General features: G+C 40.5%; 1 long non-coding RNA gene across 1 annotated transcript in view; it reads right to left on the bottom strand.

The window, feature by feature from the left end:
* Positions 1-10,469: 10,469 nt before the first annotated feature.
* Positions 10,470-24,631, bottom strand: part of LOC125754981 (uncharacterized) — a 57,726-nt gene continuing 43,564 nt past the window's right edge. The window contains exon 3 of the long non-coding RNA XR_007410267.1: positions 10,470-10,518. This is a non-coding gene — a long non-coding RNA (uncharacterized LOC125754981). The remainder of the gene's footprint in view (positions 10,519-24,631) is intronic.

Here is a 24,631-nt window from a genome sequence, read left to right as displayed (position 1 = left end):
AAGGTGCATGAGACACTCAGTTGTTGATTGAATTAATGCACAGGTAAGTGAATATATAGCTGAGTATTCTGGAAACTTACCATCTGCTAGAGAAGTTAGGAGGTTGGGTAGAAGTTGGAGGTTGCAATTGTTTAATCAGGAGGGGAGAGAATGGATGTCGAACATTTCAGAGACCTAGCTACCATGACAAGAATCCTGTGAGCCTGGAGATTTATTAAAGATGGATGGCTCTTTGCCCTCACACCTGACTGGAAAAGGAATGGCCTTCCTCAGGCTTCCATAGTTCTGGAAAAGAGGAGGATTGTTGCCTGGGGAGGATTAGCTGAAATAGGTCCATAATGAGCCAGCCCTAAGTCATTGACAGCACTTGGCATTTAACTGTAAGGAGCGGGTCTTATTTCCTAAGCTCTTGCCTTGCTAGTGTACCTCAAGGCTTCTCATGCGAACAATCCTAATAAGTCGATTTTTTTCTCCTTCTGCTGCATTGAGGCTGCCTGAAAGCTTCCTGCCCCTGAGTTGATATTCTAGGCCATGCTGGTGGCAGAGCTTTCTCAGGCGCACAATTGAAATCTAAAGCATCCTTGGGGAAAGCTCCCCTTTGACCCAATGCAACTCTTGACTGGAAGAACTTTCTTCTCACGGGGTTTATTACAATTGATTCCTGAAAATTATAGCAAAGTGTAAGGCCCTGCTGGCCTGTGACTGGTTTGTGTGTCTGTTCATTCTGTTGTTAATTTACCCAGTATTAAGAAAAAGAGCCTCCTGTGGCCCTCTACTTGCTGCCATCCACCTCTACCCTTTTGTGCTCTCTGGACTTTTGTTTGGAATGCCCTCTTTCCTTTCAAGGGCCATGTCTTCCATAAAGTCTCTCCAATAATCCCAGACCACAATGCTACATTTCCTTCCTGACCTGCTCGTAACTCTTACCAATTACTCTGTATGTGTTGCATTTGATTATATTATTTATTTGTACACCTTTTTATATGTATGTGCCTTGAGTCTGCAAGTTACAACTTGGTAGTAGCCCAATAACTATTTGCTGAATGTATTAATGACGTATAAAACTGAAGGATGAGGACTGAGTGATATCCCTCTTTGCTTGCCCCTGCTATGCTGCATCCATTGATGGGACCATAAGAAATACTCAGTGAATATTTTTGAAGCAAATGAAATAACAGAAGTTAGACTGGAGGGTAGTACATCACAGTGATTAAGAGCATAGAATATCGAATCAAGTAACTCTAATAAGTTACAAGCTAAGGATGTAGATGAGTTCAGTAACTTCTTTGTGGCTTAGTTTCTCCATTTGTAAAATGGGGTTTGTAGCAGTGTCTACTTAAAAACATTTTGCTGGAGGTTGAATAAGGTAATGACTATATACAAAGCTAACTAAAGGCAGCTAAAATGAGCCACAAAGTGGGCTGTGAACAATTTAACTGCACAGGTATGTTGAGGGTTCGACTAAAGCTTTGAGATTGAAAAGGGAAGCAAAGAAGTAGACAGCTTTGTTGGAGCTTAGAATCAACCTCAAAATAATACAAGCCTCTAGGGAACATTCCAAGTTAAGTGACCTGTAACAGATAGGGACATCAAAAAGTAAAATCAAGCAGGATGGAGCAGACTAGTTGTTCCCAAATTCACACCCCTCATACCCCTTATGGTTATTCCCTTTTAATTCTTTTTCTATACTCAAAGAGAAAAATTTGATGGCATTTTCATTTGATGGAATCTTAGTTTGGTGGTTCTCATCCAGCCACACTTGAACACTTGCTGATCTTTACCGTGGAGGAGAGCCTTCACCTCTGGCTGCAATCATTTGACAGCCCATTGTATATCTTAGCCAGAATTCAATGTCATTGTTCTGCTACTTATTTTTATGACTATCTTTTATTTAAGTAATACTGGATTTTCCATTAATAGTAATATAAAGTTTCCTTTTACATTTTGAGGAAAAAAAGAAATCAATAATTAAAAATTAAGTAGATCTTAAGTCTCGGAGGTCCACAGTTAAATAAAATATCATGAAAGAGTTCTAGGAGTTATGCAACCTAGGCATTTCACTTCGTTTGCCCGAGCCTCCCATTTTCTGGTCTATAACGTGAATGAGTTGGACAAGAGAGAATTGCTGTGGTTCTGTCTCGCTTGTATGTTCAAGCATTTGGTCGGGGGAGGTGTTAGAAAAATTCTCCTTGACGGTGGATGGCTGACTTGGCTTGGAAGAGTTTGCTTTGCAGGGAGGTGGTGAACGGTGAGGCTGAACAGATGCACTGTGCCAGGGACACGTGGGGTGTATTTATTCTCTGGCTATGTTTATTCATGTGCACCAGCCCCAAGTTTGCCATCCTTATTTTAGGACTGAAAATGTTCGTTTCAGACCCAAACTTGGAATTGGCAAGTAAAACGACACCAACATGTGGCCAGTTGAACTCTTATTTCCCCATATTTCCTTCGACCATATTTCCATATGACCTTGGAAAAGACAACATTTTCATTCCTCTTAAAGAAATGGCTCTAGGTGGGTCCTGTTCTCTAATTTCTGTTATGCTAATAGCTATCATTTACCTAGCTTTTAGTAGTACCTGGCGCACTGCAAAGCACTGTAAGCATTTTATATTGCTAATCTGGCAACAGTTTGAAGAGGGAGACACTGCTATTCCTCTTTTACAGTGAGGTAACTGGGGCTCAGAGAACTTAAGTGACTTGCCCAATGTCACACAGCTCGTAAGAGACAGGAATGGGATTCAAATACGGCTCCGTTGGGTTCCAAAGTCCGTGCTTTGAAATCGTTACGTTATACATTGTTAGCATTTTCTGTATCAGATTTTTTTGAATCTTGAGATGAAAAATCTATGAGTTGAGGACTTGAATTCAAGGGTTACTTTTTGTAAAAGAAACTTAATGTATTCGAGAAATGTTAACCGAATGGAATACTATCAGGTTATTAAAATCACAAGCGTAGGGACCGCACTAATGCAGGAAAACGTTCATGTGACATACCACTCACACTGGTGAAAAGCCAGTGTGGGGGGAATGTACATACTGATCACAATGCTGCTAATATAATCTTAATATATGTCGTCAGGGACCTCACAGAATTTGGAGGATATGGATAGTTCAGAGGTCAGTGTCTTTTAGGCTCTTTTTTTCTGCAAGATTAATATATAAATTTATGCAGAGGAGTGAGGAAGGGTTTTTTTTTTTTTTAATGGGACTAAACCAGCATTCATTTTAAAAGAAGTATAGCTATGGCTAGAGCCCTAAACTTGCACATTATGGGACCACCTGAAGCAATGACCTGCTGCTTGGGACCAGAGTGAAGTAAAAATCTCTCCTGAACTTCCACTCCTCTGTGGTCCTGAGTCCACTTCATGGAATCAGAATTTGGAGAGAAGCTTCCTCGTACCAGAAGTTTGTAAACGTTTTGGGTAACTGACCTCAAGAAAAATCCATACATGCGTACGCATAGAATACTTTGCAAACCCATGAGCCCCTGGGCCTATGTGAAGCACCTGCTAAAAAACTCTTCTGAAATCCCAGCTTGGATGGTTGCGATAAAGTTAGGTCAACCTGACAGGGTCTGATTTCATGGCAGGAAAGCAGAAATGTTCATTCTGGTGGTCTCGTTGGTGTGGGGTCCTTCGCAACTGTTCCCGTGTTCATGACTATCTTCCAGGCTGGACAGAGCAAATTATGCTGTGGTTTTAAGAGTGCCGTTTTGGGAACTGGTTGCTAGGATTAAAATGCCAGTCTTGTTATTTATTACCTATATAAAACTGAGTGTGCTACTTAATTTTTCTGAACTTCTGTCTCTCCTATAAAGCAGAGATGAGCAGTGGATATGAGCTAATGGCGAGGAGGAGGACATTGAAATTTCACTGACTGGTTGTGAAAATTCAATAATACACGTCATGTAAGCACTTAGCACAGTGCCTGGCACAGAGAAAACCCTAAGTAAACAACTTACTTAAGATAGCACACTAGTAATGAGCATGGTGGAGCCTCTATCCCAGATTATTCTTCAAGCTCATTTCTCCTTATGCATTATTAGAAGTCATATAATGCATTGTGCATTTTCTATCTACGTACGGAACTAGGTAGCTATATACTAACCATATATTTTTTCCTTTTTTCCCTTTCACATAAATTAGGTATCTTTTCAGAGAAATTAGTGAAATGAGTCAAAAAGTATGCCTGTCAATAAATTTTACTTCAACAACAGTGAAGATTTGTTCTTGAGACATTCTTGTAAAATTTTGTCATTTAAATCAAAGGCTTCCCTGGCTAAAGCTTGCTAGTAATTTATGTGAAATTGCCAGTGGTTAAGCAAGCCCTATGTCTGCAGCTACCCCCTTGTTCTCTCCAAGGGCCTCCTTTCCAGATGCTGTCTCCCTGGGCCTGCGGTGAGTCTCCCCCACCTGCATCTCTCAGTTCTAAAGTTACTTCCTCCATCTTCCTTCATCCCCACCCTGATTCTTTGTCCACCCCCAACCCCACCTAATTAGCAGTTCCTCTGCTGGAAGTTCTCCTTTATTGTATTTACTTCCATCTCTAATTAAAGTGAGTGATGATTTGACTCCTATCTGTTTTCTCCACCAGACTATAACAAACAGGAAAGCAGCATCTGTATATTGTGCATCACTTTTGGTTGAATAAGCCAATAAACATGTTCTTTGGGCACTCACTACTGCACCCTTCCCTAGGACTGAATCTTCCATTCTCACAGAAAACTTTCAGGCAGGTAGCATTTTATTCTTCCTACATCCCAGAAAGCAGAGGGGCAGAGTGTATAAATAACTTGCTTCAGATTACAGGGTAGGTAAATGGTTGGGGCCTCACCTCCTCCGGTGATTTCTGACCCTCAGGCAGTGAAAGGCAGGAGTCTGCAAACCTCTGTAGGGCCAGAAGCAAAAATCTTAAGAGTTCTCTAATACCCCAGAGAATGGCAGTCTGCAGCTAGTCAATTAGAAGAGCATCATCAAAAACTAAGTCCCTCTGACTAATGAGGTGCCCCAAATTGAGATGTCACTTATAATATCTTTCCTCCTACACTATCTGGATCAAAATCCCAAGGTAAAGGAGTCATTTTCATTTTTTCTAAGGGAAATCTAAACACTTGAACATTAAAAAACAACTTGTCCTCAGAGAGAGAGAGTTAAAATAGGTTTCAGTATTAACTTCTTAATGATTTTTGAAATATGCAGATCTTGTTGGAACAGATGTGCCACAAATGGATGGTATCCAATGTCCTGTTAAAATCTGGGATGCCTCAGAGACTATAAAAATAAAATTCTAAACACAATTTCATCCTGGCAAAGGCTGGATAACCATTCTGGATTGGACCAAAATATCTAATTGGCTCGGGTGCAGAGGATCAATGGCATTCTCCAGTTGGTGAACTTCTTCTGTGAAGATTAAATGGAATCATGAGATTGTAATTAGTCGTAATTATAGCAATAGTTTCTTCTGTCTTTTCTCTTTGCTGAAGCACTCGCCTGTGATGGCTTTGAGATAACTTATTCCTGAGCCTGGAAAGAGCTCTGAAAAAGAAGTTTTCCATTCAATTCTCTAATACCCCACTTATGCTTTAGGACAAAAACCAATTGCCTTTAGAGTTAGTCATTTCAAAGGTTTTTTCTTTCTTCTGCCTCAAAGTAAAGCAGAAGCAGTGAAGTAGGTTGGGGAAGTAGCAAGTCCAGCTACAAGGTACAAACCAAACTTCCTCACTGAGGGACACTGTACCTGAGATGGAGATACTAGTAACAACAAATGAAATCAGATAGAGGCTCATTTCCTTGGGAAGGACAGGAATAAGAAGCTGCCGCTTACACCCCAGGCTCTTTGCACAACCTCTGGTTTTGCTCTTTTCCAGCTATGGAGTGTTGACATAAACTACTCCTAGGATGTCTGGAGCACCTCTCCTGTGGAATGCTGGTTTTATTCTTTCATCTCCCATCCAATTGCTGAGTTCCATACTTTTCCTCCACTCAGTAAGAGAATTCTTTGGTGAAAATACCCATCACTTCCATTCCTTTTTTGAGCCCATTCTTGAAGGAAATGTAGAGTAATATGAGTCCTGCCAGGCCCGTGTATGGAAAAATTCTAGAAACTTCTTACCCTGGGCAAGGAGATTCCAGGCCCTGATTCCAGGCCCTACTGAGGTCTGGAAATACAGCAGACAGGGTCAGAGTGCATTTATAGCTTGTCTTGGAGCCTTCTAGAAGGAATATATGCCTTGTGAGATTGTTATTCCTCAGAAGTAAGAAGAATAATGAGCTACAATTATATAGTGATTACTATGTGCCAGCCAGTCAATCAACGGATCTTTCTTGCATGCACACGTCGTTGCCAGTACCATTTGCACCCCTGGGAATAAAGCAAGGAAAACATTGCAGATCCAGTGCTTACCCTGGCCCTTATATTTGCAGTGGGAAGCTGCCTCTTTGAAGCTCCGTATTTGACATTTTTCGCTGTGAAAAAGGAATTCGACTCGCTAAGGCATTCTGGGCATCAGAGTTAAGGAAGAGGGAGAAGAAATTCCAGGGAGATGGCCGGGGTGAGACCAGTGGTTCTCAAATGCTGGACCAGACCAGCAGCACCCACAGCTGGGAACCTGTCTTAGGTACACATTTCTCAGGCCCCACCCCACAGCCACTGAGCCAGAAACTCTGGGGGTGGGGCCCGCAAGCTGTGTTTTGCAAACCCGCCACAGATTCTGACGTTTGCTGAACCTTCAGAACCATTGGATTGGACCTAAGGAAGAGTGCTCTTCCTGGGAGAGTTTCCCAGCAGCACACCAAACAGCCGCTGCCAGTGGAGCACAGTTCCCCACCACTGGGGAGTCTGCAAAAAAGATGACTTGAAGAACAAATAGAGGGTGTGGGCGTCAGCATTTCCCAAGCTTATTTAACAATGAAATAATTTTATAATTATGAGGTACTGACAGGACACCAATGGGAGCTTAGGAAATAGAACGCGTTAAACAGATTGCACAAAATGCTCCCGAAGGAAATAATTGCCCTATAAATAAACGAAATAATTTGCCAGTAAATTGTAAAGTTGTTTTTTTGATACTTTATAATGTACAAACATATTAGGCCAATAAGATAATTGATGTATTAATGTGAATGCTGCTAATATACTTTATCTCCAAACCCCTTAGGACCCAGGGCTTCAACTCCCTTCTCACACCCCAGTCTTGCCAGTCTTGTCCTGTGTCCTTGCTCCCAGGAGGCCTGTTCAGGCCTTTCTAGCTTATCAATCCTGATGGGCCTGTGCTTGTCCCTCTAAGTGCAGCCCATCTGTCTGCTCACAAATCTGTTCTGATGGGATAGCAGTTGTTAATGAGTTATTGGTTCATCTCTTGGGGGATCTGTTTGCTTTTTCACTGGAGCCTTCTAGAGCCAATGCCGGCTAGGGGGAGAGTTTTAGAAAGTCAACCTGGCAGAAGGGCTTGATGTGGAGAGAATTTCTCAGGGTCGGCCCCCAGAATAATTTCCTGCCTCAGAATTATCCAGTGCTTTCTGAAAAGAAAATTCTCTCCTTCTACCCAGATACATTGAGGCACATGTCTGCAAATGTGGCCTGGATCTGCCTTTTTTAAGTGTCCCAGAGGAGTCATGGACTCCCTTACGTTTGCAAACCATGGGAGCCCAGTCTCCTCCACAGCTCCTATGGAATCATCCTTTTAAGCTCAGTCAAGTCCATATTTGACTTCTCTGGTATTTTCCAGAGAGAAGAATATTCTTCTCTGGAGTTCTGACTGCCTCAAGACCTGACAATGAAGGCGAATTATAACCACTGACTTGGCCTGAATTTGATAGGGGGTATGGGAGAGACAGGATGTGCTTGCCGTACTCCTGTCACTCCAGCAAAGTCTCAGTCTGCTACCTCTTTGGGGTTCTAAGTCTATTTGCTTTTCTCCCAGTGGGTACAGGGATGGGTGGGGATGATAGGATGAAGACAGGGAGACAGAAACACTTTATTCTGCTTTTCCTATAACTATTGTATGTGAATAGATACCTGTTTATGGTCATTTATTCTTCCCCCTAATATTTTGGCCTCATTTAGACTGGGGATTAACATGATCAAGAGGCAGCCCTCTGGGTTCCTTTGCAATAATCTAAAAATAAAGAAAGCCCAAAGGATCCATTCCTTCTTCTCATTAATTTGAAGGAAGGCAGATGGTGCCCAATAACCTGGTTTGAATTGCCAGTGAAGCTCATCATCCTATTGCTATGCACTTGCTGTTAAATTTAACGGATGGTGTTAGGTGTGCAGAATGAGCTCAGAGAAAGGTTATCCTGTGCCCATAGGGCAGGAAAGCAAGAAAGGGTGTAAGTCTGAGAAGGAGGGTGTTTTAAGGCATGTGAACAACTGAGGAAGACTCTGAACTATTGAGACAGAGGGGAAAGTATGGCAGGTGGAGATGAATTGGCAGGAAAGAAGCACTTTCTGAGAAACCTGAGGATGTCCAAGTTGTAAATTCGAGGGCCCAACCATGTCTCACTTGTCACTCCTTTCCTGTCATCCTTACATGCTTCCTGGGCAGTCCATAAATGCGAGCTGAATGAGCGGTGGATAATATAACAGGAGGAAAGAACAAAGAAAGTAGGACCAAGAAAGGGAGAGGACACGAATTCCCACCACAAAGTTGCAAGAAAGAGTCCTAGGCTGGGGGAACTTGGGTTGTAGTCCTGACCCCAATATGATGTCGCTGAGAAAATTCTCACAAATCACAGATGGTGGAAGGTGGGAAGGAACCACATTACATAAGTAACCTGCCTCCTTCATCTGGAACTAGAACTCAAGACTTCAAACCTTCTAGTGCTGTTTCCACAGGCGTCAACAAACTTGCTCCTTCCTTGCGTGCTCAGTGAATGGTTTACTGATTTTTCTAACTCAAAATTGTTAATTCTGCTGGTTTTTTAAAATGTCAAAATTAAGTGACTGGACTGGAAGATCGATAAGATCTGGAATTCTAGTGTGTGCTCTATTCCATTTGTAAAGGGCCAAGTTTGTCTTGTTTTGTTTTGATAGTACCTAAAATGTTAGGGTCCCCGAACCAGCTTAACTCAGTTATGAGAATGGGAAAAGCCTGAGGGGTCAATTTCCCTAGAGAAGAATCAGTTGTGGCTTGGTCATCTCTGCTCCAGGAATCAGACATCTTGCTCTAATGCTGGGTTTATGTAATGTTCACCTGCCTCTTATCTATTCCTTTTATGCTGTTCATTATTACTATTCTTTTTTAAGAGAACCACCTCTCCTTCCGTCTCATGTCATGTGGTTATGGGAGGCCTGACCCTGCACCTCCCACTCCCTAGCCAGGTTTAGCCACCCGCTGGCCACAGTGTTTGTTTCAAGAATGAGAATTTAACTCAACACAGCTTAATGAGTTTCAGCCTCAGAATTTTTGTCAAAATAATTGAGATTGAGGCTTCCCCTTTCCCTAGGAGTCACTAAACTACATGAATATAAGCTTGAAGTTTCAGATGGCTATTGGCTCTTGAGAGGAGCCTGCACCTGACAATGTAGCCAACATAGAGCCACTCAAAAGTGGACAGAGATGAATTCCAGGTGACACCCAGATGACTAGTTGACAACCTGGATTAAGCCATATCTGAAGGTAGGTTTACCCCTGGAGTCTTCAGTTCAATGGGCTAGTGAATTCTCTCCTTTTGCTAAAGTTTGTTTTAATTGTATTTTTGTCATTTGAAATGAAAAATTTCCCAAATAACAGATACCTTGGTACTCAGGGCTATGTGCAGAGAGGGGAGAAAAAAACATCTGCAATGTAATGAGCCTGTACAGGAGCAGCAGCCTCTGTACAACCAGCTGCAGGGAGCAGGCTTTAGCAATATTATGTTGTTAGAACTGAAATCCAACTGACCAGTTTATGTCTGATCTGTTACAGTCATAGAGACAGTATGGTGAGGCAGGGGTTGGCAAAGCATTGTCTTCAATTCTGGAAAGTTTAAGAAGGCAGATTCCTGGAATTTCCCTGGATCAACTGATTCAGATTCTGGGAGTAGAGGCCTGGGCTCTGCTTTCTTACAAGATCCCCAGGGTACACACTGAAGTTTAAGATCCACTATCATGGTAACGAGAGGCCAGACTTTGAAATTAGAAGATCTGGATTTGAAGGTGGCCTCCACCACCTCCTTTTAAACTCAGTTTTCTTGTCAGTAAAATAGAAATGATAATAATTTACAGAATTGTGAGGATAAATGAGGTAATGTGTGCATATAAAGCACTTAAGCCGGTGTTTGTAGAGAAGAACAATCCAAATATTGTTATTATTAAAATCTAAAACTATAAGAGAAAGGAGCATGCCTGCGAAATCTCACAAGGACAGATAAACATAATGTGTGAAGTACGGTGCTCCTCAGAGTACAGGACATTACATGCATGGTGGGTAAAATCAGAGGTTCTCGAGTCAGAGTGCCTCAGTCAAATTCTGTTTCTGCCACTCACCAGCCGTGTGATCTCCTACTTGACTGCTTTGTGCCTCAGTTTTCTCATCTGTAAAACAGGATTAAGAGTGGTACTTAACACAGCATTTTGGCAATGACTAAATAGGAAATAAATGCAAAGGACAGAAACAACACTTCCCCTTTTCTGGTTACTGTGATGCTTTTCCCTTATGCTTCACACCTACATTGCTTTATTCCTCTGGGACCCTCTCCCATTGGCTCTTGCCTCTCTTACTGAATGAGGAAATTAGATTCAGAAGGAGGGCCTCCCACTTGTAGCTCTTGACTTGAGCTGAAGCCCCGTAACGAGGCTAGCTGGGGAGGGGTAGAGATACCTGCTTTGTGGTGTGGGGGCCTGGTTCTTGTACCGACAACCTACATGTTAGGAGAAATGTCTGGAACTTCCAACTGACATTTGCAAAGTGCCAAAGTCCCAAAGCATTTCCCCTCTGATCAAGCCCAAGGTAACGTCAGGGCCCAATGTATTAATTAAGCAAATGAAGAACAAACTGCCATCTTTGGGCTGTAAGTCATTCTAATGGATGTAGTTCTCTAGTCCTGCCTGCAAGATCCGCGTAGGTATGGAACATTCAAAGATCTGTTCAATACAACTTTTTAGTGAAAAAAAAAAATGCTAGCAAGCCATATAACAAGCATATAACTGCAGGAGAAAATGACTATTTGGCTGTGCTGTAAAAGTGCTTGGAAGAGTTGGAAGAAATGTCTAAACCTGAAATCCAGGTTGGGCCTCCTCTTCCTTACCTGTTAAATAAGAAGATGATCTTCAATGTTTCTTTTAACCTTGGTTATTTAAGATTCTTAGGTTCCACATTCTGTAATGTTATTCAAAGTTTCTTCTCTGAGGAAGTCTCTCCATCCCTCTAAATTTCCAACAGGATGGGTGACATCTGCAGTTGAAACCAGGCCATGTTGTCGAACAGTTGGCAAATGTAAGCTATTCTCTTCTCAGTAGAATGGGTGCAGGGTTGCATATTAATTTACAATTACTCATAAAGTAGACGGCAAAGGCTTCTCTTTTGTCAACACTTGGACATACAAATTAGGTAATATTGAATGGGCAATGAATATTTCATTTCCACCTTGCCTCATGATGCCAATCACCTTAAATGAAACTAGATTAGCATCAGAAGTGACTCACACTTGGTTAGGTATCCAAGTCCGGCCCCTCAGACTTGCTGCATTTTGGCCTCAATTTGTGAGCCAAATTCTCTCACTGACTATGCAAGGGCAGAAGAAGAACTACATTAAACCAACTTCCAGTTTATACTGGGTATGAACTTCAGTGTCTCAAAGTAATCTCAGGTTCTGACAGTATGGCAGAACAGATTCATAGAAGGGCTGAATGAAAAAATAGAAATAGAATTTTATAAAATTCTGGCATGACAGACAAGAAAAAAAATCCTCCGGTGCAAGGATTGAAGAGGAAAATCAAAGCCAGGATTGTAGTGGAGGGCTGGCATTTCAGCAAAATTTCTGACCCAGATATTGGCCCTAACAGTGAAAGGTTGGGGACTTGACACTTGCTAGATCTCCAGGAGATGTGGCCTCAGGCCCTTGCTGGGCAGGGAAACCAGACCTGAGCTTCAACATAAAGCTCTGAGCATTGACAAGTTACACTGTCCATAGGGTGGCAAGTATAAAATCTCCACATTTGAGTCTAATAAAGCGGGAAGAATGCTTGCCACCTGTCTAAAGCCCTAGTTTATAGAGGAAAATAAGTTATATCCAAAGAAACCAAAATCCCAAATCTGTGCCACATATAGGTGTGGTATCTAAATGTGTACTACTCCTAAGACAGCACAAGCTGCTTGGGTCAGTTGAGCCCTTAGGATAAAATAGAAGCAATTGTGAAACTATTGGAACACAAATAGCCACAAAGGATGCACACAGGGAAATGAACCACCATGAGTGAGACTCAGCAGGTGCAGAAAAAAAGAGAAAGAGCACCCTAAGAATAAGAAATAATAGAAATATCTGTAGGAGACTATAAGAATATTTGAATGCTCTTATGAAGAAATTAAATAAGAAATATTTGAAACTATTAAAGATGAGAGAAGGAATAGAATGATAAAAGAAGCAGCAGATTTTTAAAAAAGGATTTTACTTATTTATTCATGACAGACACAGAGAGAGAGGCAGAGACACAGGCAGAGGGAGAAGCAGGCTCCATGCAGGGAGCCCGACGCGGGACTTGATCCTGGGTCTCCAGGACCACACCCCCGGCCGAAAGCGGCGCTAAACTGCTGGGCCACCAGGGCTGCCCAGAAGCAGCAGATTTTAAGAAATTATACAAACAGAGCTCCCATATAGGTTGACCAACTATCTCGCTTTACCCAGGACTGAGGGATTTCCCAGGACACAAGATTTTGAGTGCTAAAATAGAGTCTCAGGTGAACCAGGCTAGTTGCTCACCCTACCTCCACTGGTAATTGAAGAGATATTAATAAAGGAACTATTCACAAGCTTATGGACATGGCTTGGGGAGCCCAACAAGAAAAGATGAAGTACTCTGAACCCAACAATAATTAGAAGCCACCTCTAAGTCTGAACAGGCAGGAAGAAGGTGTGGTTCCTAAAACCCAGTGAAATAAGTAAGCTCCATGGAGCTGACAGGAGCCTTTAGTGGAGGGAAACACATTAATTTCCTCCCACCTTCTCTCTGAGCTTTTTTTTTTCTCCCTGAGCTTATACTGGGGCCTCTCACTGGCTAAACTCCATCAAAAGCCAAAGGACAAGGGAACCCATTGACCTAGGCAATACAGATCAGCCTCTTGAGACAAAGAGCAAGGTAAAGGATGATACAGAATGGATCTTGGGGGGCAAATAGAAAAAAAAAAAAACAGGAAAAATGCACAACTAAATTGGCCATCTGAAAACTCAGGAGACATCATGCCCTATTAAAGCAGGTCACACAATATCAGAATTAGAAGAAAGAAAACCAAGACAAGAGTTATGAAAGCTGAGCCCTGGTGACCTATCCAGTCATCACAATTGATGTGACTGTGAAAGCTCTTCTTTACATCAAACCACTCATCCATTACTAAATCATGGAATCTTTCTAGAAGAGTTCTCCAACTGGACATCCAGGGGTCAAATCTTATTTGTAGTGTGGTTTGTTCTACACGATATTTTTAAATAAGTCTGAATGACCCAACAATATTGAAGAAGTCAGGAGAATTCACATTAGAAAATGGATTTCTAGCGTTCATGTTTCTATGTTCTTGAGTAGCAACACTTGCCAAAGGAACTAGTTTGGGCGGTCCTCACCCCACCTCAGTTCCCCACTGGCCTTACCTGGCCCTCTGTACATTTATACAACCCATTTGCTCCTCATAGGGATCTGATTTGCAACCCTTGAATGAGCTCTTTCAGCTTTCAGCTTTAACAATCTGTGAAATATAAGTCAGGCTGTATTTTTTGCATATGAACATAGGCTTTTTGAATTTTCTAATCTAGGTAGATTGGGAAGTTGGCAGGTGTTTATTTTTGCGTATCTTCCTGTATATCTTAAACACAGCACATATGCAGTTTTATGAAGCATATGGTTTTCCATGCGCATAACTACACTTTGTTGATTTTTTCTTTCCCTAAGTTCTCCAAAAGCCCAGTAGAATAAACACAAGCTGCCACTTGGAAAACAGTTCTGAGAAAGAGGCCAGCTGGGGCAGAAGAAATGAGGGGATTCAAAAAGCTGCCAAGTGACCGTATTTTGGGTATAGGTTTCTACGGTTCATGAAGACCACAATACTTCTTCTCCCCTTTGCATGGTATATGGTGAGCATGAGTGTGAAGCAACCCACTGGTGGGTGCCTTGGCTTTTTTAGCTTGTGGTGAAGGAGCAGAAAGGCAAATTCAGCTTCTCTATCCATGGCAGACTTTCAGTGGAAAACACCTGGAAACATTTTACTGAGTGATGGGCCCTGGGTTATAATCTTCTGCCAGCAGCTGTGGCAGGAGGTCCCAGTGAACAGGAGATTCTTTTCTAGGCTCAGGGGAGAGATAAATTTGAAAAGGAGTTTTTCCTCCATAGACCAGCCCTGCTTAAGAGGTGCAAACAGTGAATTGTCAGGCCAGGGAACCTTAGATAAGCATTCTTGGAAATTGCAGGAACATAACCCAGAGGGATCAAGAAACTGGTGCTGTCTAGCCAGCATTCTGCGCTCAAGCTAACCGCTTGCCTGACTCACAGAGGACCACCCGTCAGCCTTCCCTCAGTGCTTCATCTGTACTTGGCTTCGACCACTGCTGGAAAATGATTAGGCCAAAGGATTAAAGTGTTGAAAGAGAAGCTCCTAACTCTTTTTCTAGAATAAACAAGGATTGTGGGATGAATATAGAATATGCATTAATTTTCCTGTAGACAAGACTGGTGCTAATCCCCTTCACCTCCAGGAAAGGTCAATGTGTTTTGTGTGTTTCAGGCTGAACTAGCACCTGCCGAAGTTGTTAAGGAGAAAAGTTTGTCTTGACATCTCCTGTTCCCTTTATGAGATCTCGTTCATTGCCCACCGTTTACCATTCCCACACCTTCCTGGATTTTTGGCCCCTCCTATCGGCTTCATGTACCTGTCTCACCTGCCAGCTACCTGTCCTGCAGCCCCCACCACAACTTCCCTCTCCTCCTTGTCACTGCGTCATGGAGGTTTCCTACTAGGTAGGATGACAATAGAATTTTATGTCCCAACTAGCACATTTTTAAGAGTAAAAGAGTGCTATTAATAATGATATCTACATGACAACATTTACCCACCCCAAAGAATATATTTATATTTCCACAGGGTCTTCCAGAAATATTTTTATCTTGACCCAACAAAGATATCTAAGGTTGAGGATTCAGATATTTTGACATATTAGCAGGTGAACGGGAACAGGGGGCAGGTAGGGCTTTTGCAGCAGGCTATATCAAAACAAGTGAGTGGCTAGGGAGACCCACTTGGAAATAAATAAATCTGAATCATACCCTTAGGAACTTTTAATTTAATTTGGAAAGTCAGGACTGGCGGGATGAAAAAGTACTTGAGACAGGTTTGGAGAAAAAAGTGATGTATTTTGCCTTTAAAATAAAACAAACTTTAGGGGTGCCTGTGTGGCTCAGTCCGTGAAGCATCTGCCTTTAGCTTAGGTCATGATCCCAGGGTCCTGGGATTGAGCCCTGTGTCAGGCTCCCTGCTCAGTGGGGAATCTGCTTCTCCCTCTCCCTCTGCCCTTCCTACCCCCGCTTGTGTTCTTTCTCTCAAATAAACAAAATCTATTAAAAAAATAAAATAAAAACAAGCTTTAACCCTACATCCCCATTTCATTCCAATAATGAAAAACAAAATTCTGAATTACTATTGACAGAGCTGGGAACTTACATTCTGTGGTGGCAAAAAGAAGTAACTAGATCACAACATACAAGAAATTGTTAATAAATATGGTGAGTACAATCAACTAGGGACAGAAGCAAATGACCAAGAAGGGAGGACCACTTTTAGGTATAGTCAAGGAAGGCTTCTTGGAGGAGGTGGCATTTATCGGAAACCTGAAGCATGAGAATGACTCGGTCAAGTGAAGGGGCAAAGGAGAGTGTCCAGGCAAAAGGGACAGTATGTACAAAGGCCTGGATTACTAGGGCAGGCTTGAAACCCTAAGAGAAGCTCATATGCCTAGAGAAAGGGGAGGGAAGGACGGTGTGGAATAAGGTAAAGTAGAAAGGGGGCTGGTATTTTAAAGGCCTCTAAAAGTTTGAATTTTATTCTCAATGCAGTGAGGATCCTTTGAAGTTTGTAAAGTTAAAAATGCTGAAACACACAGAAAAGTGTGCCATTCTACCAAGAATAACAAGTGCGTACACCCTATGACAAATTCCCTAGTTGTGATGTAGAATATTTTGATTCCTTCTAGAAAATTCCCTTATGTCCCCTTCAAATCAATTACCACCCCCAATAGGTAATCACTCTTCTGATTTCTATCCCCATATATTTGTTTTGCTTATTCTTTTTTGTTTGTTTGTTTTTTAGAGAGAGCATGGCACAAGATGGGGAGTTGGGTGGGGGAAAAAAGAGAGGGAAAGAGAACATCCTAAGCAAGCTCCATGCCCAGTGAGGTCTCACAACCCTGAGATCATAACCCGAGCTGAAATCAAGAGTCAGATGCTTTACCAATGGAGATCCAGGCATCCCTATTTTACTTATCCTTAACTTCATACATTTGAAATCATGTAATATGTATTATTTTGAGTCTAGCTTTAGTGCGCCATAACGTTTTGGGGATTCATCCAAGTTATTGAATTCTTTGTATTGTTAAATATCATTTAATCGTATGAATATACCACAATTGGCTCATCCACTCTCTTGTTGAAGGACTTTTATCCTTCAGTTTTTGGCTTTTCTGAATAAAACTGCTGTAAACGTTTCTGTATGGGTTTCCTTGAGAACATATACTTTCACTTCTTTTGGGTAAATAACTGGAGTGAAATTGCTGGATTATAAGTAGGTATATTACTATTCTTTCTTTTATGTTTAGAATGAATCCACTTTATGGAGGAATCATTTACAGAAAATAAAATCCACCTATTTTAAATAAATCATTTGATGAGTTTTGACAAATGTGTACAGTATATAAACATTCACCATAAGCATAACAAAGAACATTTATATGTTCTTAGGAATCTAAGAATCTAAGAAATGTTCTAAAGAACATTTATATGTTCTTTAGGAATCCTCCTAAATTCCCTTATATCCCTTTGGAGTCAATGAGTTCCTCATCCATTGTCTTTGCCAACCATTGATCTGATTCCTGTTGCCATAGTTTTGCCTTTTCTAGACTTTCATATATTAATGAAATCATGTTATATAATATTTTATGTCTCATTTCTTTCACTTAGACTAATGCCTTTGGGATTCCTCCGTGCTGACACATGCACCGGTTGTTCATTCCTGTGTGCTGCTGAAGAGTATTCCATGTAATGGATATGCCACAATTTGTTTATTCATTCATCAGTTGATGGATACTTAGGTAGTTTATAGTTGGGGCTGTCATTAAAAAAAAAAGCTGCTATAAGCATTCAAGTATAAGCCTTCATGAGATCCTATGTTTCATTTCTCTTGGGTACATAAGAGTGGAGTTGCTGAATTATGTGGTAAATGTGTGTTCAGTTTATATGAAAGTGAAGTTTATATGAATTCCAAAGTAGCTGTGCCATTTTGCATTTCCATGAGAAATGCGTAAGAATGCCAGGGACCTCATGTCCTTTCTGGTTTTAGCCATTCTCGTTAGTGTGTAATAGAAGGTCATTTGGTTTTGATTTTGACAGTTTGATTATGGTATATCTAGGCATGGATCTCCTTAAGCTTTTCCCACCTGACATTTGTTGAGCATTTTGGATGGGTAGGTTGATGCTTTTCCTCAAATTTGGCTAGTTTTGGACCATTATTTCTTCTAGTATTCTTTCTGCCCCTTACCATGACCACCCTCCTTACAGGACTCCAATTTTGCATATTTGATGGTGTTTTCCATAGGTTTCTGAGGTGTTCCAGAGGTCTCTGAGGCTCTGTTAATTTTTCTTTATTCTTTTTTCTTCCAATTCTTCAGACTGGTTAATCTGAGAGGACCAACTTTGTATTTGCTAAATCTTTTTTCAGCTAGCTCAAATATGCTGTTGTGCTGCTCTAGTGAGTTTTCACTTTGGTTATTCTACTTTTTGACTCCATTATTTCTATTTGGTTCTTTTATATAGTTTCTATCTCTTTATCAATATCTTGTGTTTGGTGAGACATTGTTCTCATAATTTCCCATAGTTCTTTAGATGTGGCATACTTTATTTCTTTGAACATATTTAAAATGATGAATTTAGATTCTTTGTTGAACTAAGTACAATGCCTGTGCTTTCTCAGAGTTTCTACTGATTGCTTTTTGCTTTCTGTTTTTTCTCCTGTGTATGGGTCATACTTTCTTGTTTCTTTACATATCTTAATTTTTTTTTGTTCAAATTTGGACATCTTAGATGACATAATATAGCAACTCTGGAAATCAGATTCTCTCCTCTCCCTAGAGTCTGTTCTTGTTGTTTTTTATTGTAGTTATTGTTGTTAGTTGCTTAGTGGTTTTTCTGACCTATTTCTATAAAATGGATATTCTTTGTTCAGTGTGACCACTGAAGTCATTGCTTAGTTAGCTTACTGGTCATCTGATGATTAGATAGAGGTTGTCTTAAAATACCTAGAACCCATATGAGTCCCACTCTTTGCAAAGGGCTCTGCATTAATGCTGGAATATGCCTTGAACACTCAGCCAGGCAGTTAACATTTCTATCTTATCTTTCACTTCCTGAATGTACAGAGCTTTAAAGTCAATCAGATCTTAGGCCTTTCTCAGATCCTTCCTGTGACTATACATAGCCCCATGTATGCACATGGCCTTTTAGATTCTCAGAGATATGTCAAAGCTTTTCAAGGCCTTATGGTTATCTCATCCCTAACTTTCCCTTTTAAGCTTTGTGGTTAGTTCACTGTTTGCCTCAACTGTTATCCACCACCTCAGACAACCGTGAAATTAAGCAATTGCCTGTAACTGTTTTTGGCTAGTGCCTACAGTGAGGCACTGAGTTCTGACTCAAGCCAAATAAATATAGCAAGTGCAATCTTCTAGAGAATCACCAGACATATCATATAATGACAGTTCTTTGGAAATGGGGCTTTAAAGTAGCTCCAACCCCATTCTACCTCCTCTGGTGGCTGCTAGATCTGCTGGGTTTTACCATGACCTGGGGCCTGTTAGTTTTCAAAACTACTCTGGAGCTAGAGAGTAGGGCATGGGAATAGGGCAACTTAGAATGCCACAGAACTTGTGTTCTTCCTGAGTTATCTGTTTTTCTTGAATAAATGCTCCCCAGATTGCTGCAAGACTGGTTAATTCCCAGAGTTCTGAAAAAGTTTATTCTAACCATTTTTGCCAGATTTTTTTGTTACTTTTCTTGAGGAAAGAATTTTCAAATATCCTTACTCTGCCATTTTCCTCATTTGGTTCTAATTTGCATTTCTATAATGACTAATAATATTGAGCTTCTTTTCATGTGCTTATGTACCAGTCTCATATTGTCTGATAAAATGTCTGCTCAAATCTTTTTTAATTTTTAAAAAATTAAGTTATTTGTTTTCTTGTAAGTTTTGAGAATTCTTTGTATATTTTCTATACAAATCCTTTATCGAATACATGTTTAGCCGACATTTTCTCCTGGTCTGCAGCATATCTTTTCAATTTTGTAACAGTAAATTTCAAAATGCAATTTTCTATTTTGATAAAGTTCAAATTTATAATTTTTTTCTTTTATGGTTCATATTTTGTGTCCTTTCTAAGATGTCCTTCCTAAACCTAAGATCACAAGGTTTTATTCTAGAAGTTTTATAATTCTCATCTTATGTTTAGATTTATGATCAATTTTGAGTTCAAAATATATGATGTGAGATGAGAGTCAAGGTTCATTTTTTTTTTTTGTATATACATAGCCACTTGTTCTTGCACCATTTTTTGAAAAGGTTACCCTCTCCCTCATTGAATTACCTAACACCTTTGTCCAAAAATCAATTTATCATATATTATGAGTCTATTTCTGGATTGTCTATTCTGTCCCATTGTTCTATATGTCTACCCATCAATCATTATCACAGTTTGATTACTACAGTGTTATAGTAAGTCTTGATGTTGTATGGTACAAGTCTTCTAATTATTTTCTTCTTTGAAAAAGTGTATATTTAACTTTATAAGGAACTGCCTAAGTTATTTCAAAGTAGTTGTGGATTTTATCCTCCAAACAACAATGTATTAGAGTTCCAGTGCTCCACATACTTGTCAACATTTGGGTTGTCTGTTGTTTGTAATTTTAGCCATTCTAATGGGGTATAAGGTGGTATCTCATTATAATTTTAACTTGCCTTCTTTTTATAACTAATGATTTAGAGTACATTTTCCCTTGTTTTTTTTTTGTTATTCATATGTCTTCTTTTGTGAAGTTTCTTTAATTGGGATTTTTGTCTTTGTTATTTCATATATATGTGAACACACTCATAAATATACACATACACATAAACATACACACATGTATATTAAACCATTTTCTCAGAGCATAACTAGTGCTTTTGCTTTCTAAATTGTATCTTTTGATTAAAATTAAGTTTTTAATTTTGATGAAATCCATTTGATCTTTTTTTCTTTTGTGGTTAGTGCTTTTTATTTCTCATCTAAATCATCTTTGCCCCCTAGGTTGTGAATTATTTTCCTAATTTTTCTTCTAGAAGCCGTATAGTTTTAGTTTTTATGTTTATATTTACAACTCACCTTGAGTTGTATTTTTAGCCATGTAGGGGTTAGGTTCTTTTTTTCCCAGATGTTTATCCAGTTGTTACAGTATCAGTTCCTGTCTCCCTTTGAACTGCTTTGGTAATTTTTTGAAGGGTTTTAAGTAGAAAAGTGGTGTGATGTATTTGTTGATGCGAGGAAAATGAATTGGAGGTAGTGAGGAGATCAGTGAGGAAGATACTGTTGAGGTCCAGGCTCGATATGATAGTGGCCTCAACCAAGGTGGCAGGAGTGGAGATGCAGAGAATTGTTTGTCTAGACTGTTGGAGGCTGATTTGTGTTGGCCTTTTCATTTCATTTCATTTTCACTCCTCTCTACAGTTTCTGCACACAGAAAGAGACAGCATAATGTGGTAGACAATTCCATGAATGATGAGTCAAGTGTCAGGAGTTTTTGTCCATGCTCTGCCACTGAGTCTTAACTAATCTTGTGAAGACTCTGTTTTCCCATCAAAAACCAGGTCATCAATAATGTCCTATTCTACCTTTAAGTTGTATGATTCTGTGCTGTTCTCTGAATGCTCCAGGAAAGGTAGCCAGTGAATTCCAGATGTCACTAAACCCTTTTTGTTCCTTAACTTATTTGAACTCTCTGTAACACTATAAACTTCACTCCTTAATACATCCCCCAAATTATCCCTTTTTGATTCCTTGTTTTAATGGCTGACACTACTACTTATGCAGCCTCTCAAATCAGAGGCCTCAGACTCATCCAGGACTCCTCTATCCTTGACTTTGCACACTAATCCCCAAATCCATTTCATCTTGATATTGTTCATGCTCTTATCTAAATTGGAACATTTTCAAGAGTGTAGTGGGCACTATTAGTAGTTATGTCAGGACAATAGGTATAAAGCAGGACTGGTCTGGGCAAACAGAGATGTGTAACAAGCCCAGAGCAGAGAAGCAGAAAGAATTCCAGAGTCATATAAGAAACATATAGCTTTTGAAGAACTGAGAATTGGTGTCTAGGTAGCATAAAATGTGTATGTGTGTGTGTGTGTGTGTAGTAGTAGTAGTAGTAGTAGTATTAGTAGTAGTGAGATGAAGCTGGGAAGGTAATTGCGATGTCAAATTCTGTTGGTATAAAATGCTTCTTCTTTTTTTTTTTAAGATTTTATTTATTTATTCATGAGAGATTGGGGGTGGGGGGGAGAGAATGAGAGAGGCAGAGACACAGGCAGAGGGAGGAGCAGGCTCCATGCAGGGAGCCTGATGTGGGACTTGATCCCGGGTCTCCAGGATCATGCCCTGGACTGAAGGTGGTGTTAAACTGCTGAGCCACCCGGGCTGCCCTAAAATGCTTCTTACCTTTAGAATTAACCACAAATGGTAGATGTTATTGGTAGCCTGCTTAGCATTCATCTCCCCTCCTTCCAACAAAAGCTATTCCCCATGTCACCAGTTCAGGAGAAGCCAACCCTATCCCCAGCTCCAGTGGTGGGTCTAATTGATTTGAGGGTCAACTCTCTGTCCCTTTGCCAGGGATTGTCTCATGGAGCACATGATTCAACTCTAGCCAAGGGTACATTAGGGGAATTTTTTGGAAGGTTTCCAAGGAAAGTTTTCTCATTCCTAATAGAAAACCGCAAGAAGGGATTGTTATCTCTCAATGTCATGCCTATAATTGCTGCAGCCATTTTAATTCCAAGTCTGAGGTTGAAACACTCACTGATGGCAGAGTGAAGAGATGGAAAAAAGCAAGATTCTGGAGGACTTCATGAGCTACTACACAATCAAGCCATGCCCTACCCTCTGGACTTTGTCAAATATGAAGTGATATTTCCTTTATTACCTAAGTCCTCCTCAGTTGGGATTCTTCTGTTACTTGGGGCCAGTAGCATTCTGCTATGTCATGAAATTTAAGAATATGAAGCAATAGCCTTGACTTTGTGAGAGCTAGGGGAAATGATCTATACATGTCACTTACTGTCACTATCACTTGTTGGATAATTATGGATACTATTTATTTTACCTTGTATTATTGTTGATATTTCTATGTGATAATTTTGAAAATCCAACTAGTCTAGAAACTTTCTGCATCAAGGACAGAGATGTACCCTTTACTCATTTGTAACCCAACAACATTTTGCATTACCCATACATTTTTTTCAATTATGAACCCCCTCTTTATTCCACCCACAGATTCTTTCAGATGATGACCAGAATGCTATCCCTATTTGGAGATAATAATTAGTCTCATCTTTATTGGCTTTCTCTTCAGTGTGGAGGGAATTACTAGATGAATGAATAGGAACATGGTGGCCATGTGGCCTGTTGCCCCCAAGTACTACTTGGAGACTAGCCTGGCATGGAAATGACCAGATGTTTGAAGCTGAGCCACTGGTGAATGAAATAAATAAGTTAGCTGTCACACTTCCCATCTGCATGGACAGTTTCTGCACTGCAAAGCCACTAGTGCCTCTGATCTCACATGATTTTTAACGCTTTCCTGAACTTGGAGTTGGAAGGCTCTGGAAGGTTAATTAGACCACATAGGTGTGTGTACACTGCTGTATATCTGTTTCCAGGAGTAGTTTAACTCAAATCACTGCCTAGTTATATAGGTGCTTGTGGACCTGATGGGGATGCCTGTGGAACATGAAGAATGGCCAGGTAAAGGCAACAAGAAGGGAAGTAGAGGGATTTATTAGGTAGCTCTGAACAAGCAGAGGAAAAACAATGGCCCAAAATGTGTGGTATACCAAAAATAGGCTAGTCTTCCAGGTTATTGGAAGATAGGGCTGGGTCTCTCTTTTTCTCTCAATCTCTGTCTCTCTCTAGCCCTGACAGTTGGGTTTGTTTTTTGTTTTGTTTTGTTTTTAAAGATTTTATTTATTTATTCATGAGAGAGACACAGAGAGAGACAGAGACTCAGGCAGAGGGAGAAGTAGACTCCCTGCCTGGAGCCCAACGCAGGACTTGATTCCAGGGCCCTAGGCATGATCTGAGCTAAAGGCAGACTGCTCAACCACTGAGCCACCCAAGCATCCCGGTTTTTTGTTTTTTGTTTTTTTCCTTCTTTTGTGATCCAAGTGCCTGACTTAAGCTTTGATTGCTGAGATATTCATTTCAAAGAGGCATCCACTACAAAGGCAGTTATCTCCAATAAACACTTGCAGGCCAAAAGAGAAACAGCCAGGCCACCTCTCCAATGGAGGCTCCTTTGTTTTAGAGATCTTAGTTGATTTCAATAACTGATCATTTGAGCCCCTTGGCTTTTCTCTTCCCACACTGTAAATTCCCACTCTTTTATTTTGAAGATTTATTTATTTGAGAGAGAGAGAGAGAGAGAGATCCTCAAGCAGACTACCCACTAACGCGGGGCTGGATCCCAGGACCCTGAGATCATGACCTGAGCTGAAGTGAAGAGTCAGATGCTTAATTGACTGAGGTGCCCCAGCCCACTTTCATATTTTAAATTCACCAACAAAGAGTGAGCATGAAATATACTAGGCCCCACCCTTCACCCAATAAAAGCAGAATTCCTAGTCCCTATTCCAAGAACTCTACTTGTGGCTTTGCTCTTTTGTCCCAGGTGTGCTGTGTAATTTCTGGCTCTCGTAAGTAATAAACTTTTATTTTTTCAAAATTCCCCAATGGTTGTTGCTAAAGGGCATCTTGCAATCATAATAAGAACCGTATGGGTTGGTCCAGTGGTTACATTGGTTTGGAAAGGGGAAGCATCTGTGGGAAGCTCACCAGGCCCAGGTTAGTGCCTGTAAGCATTTGTGGCCAATAGCATTACTATGAATAGACTGAGGCACAAAATTCTCTTTTTCACTTTCTCCCCCTCTCTTCTTTCT

This window comes from Canis lupus, chromosome 4, assembly GCF_003254725.2.
Source record: "Canis lupus dingo isolate Sandy chromosome 4, ASM325472v2, whole genome shotgun sequence".
NCBI classification, from domain to species: domain Eukaryota; kingdom Metazoa; phylum Chordata; class Mammalia; order Carnivora; family Canidae; genus Canis; species Canis lupus.
The sequence above is the reverse complement of the archived record's forward strand: the minus strand, read 5'-3'. Positions and strand labels throughout refer to the sequence as shown.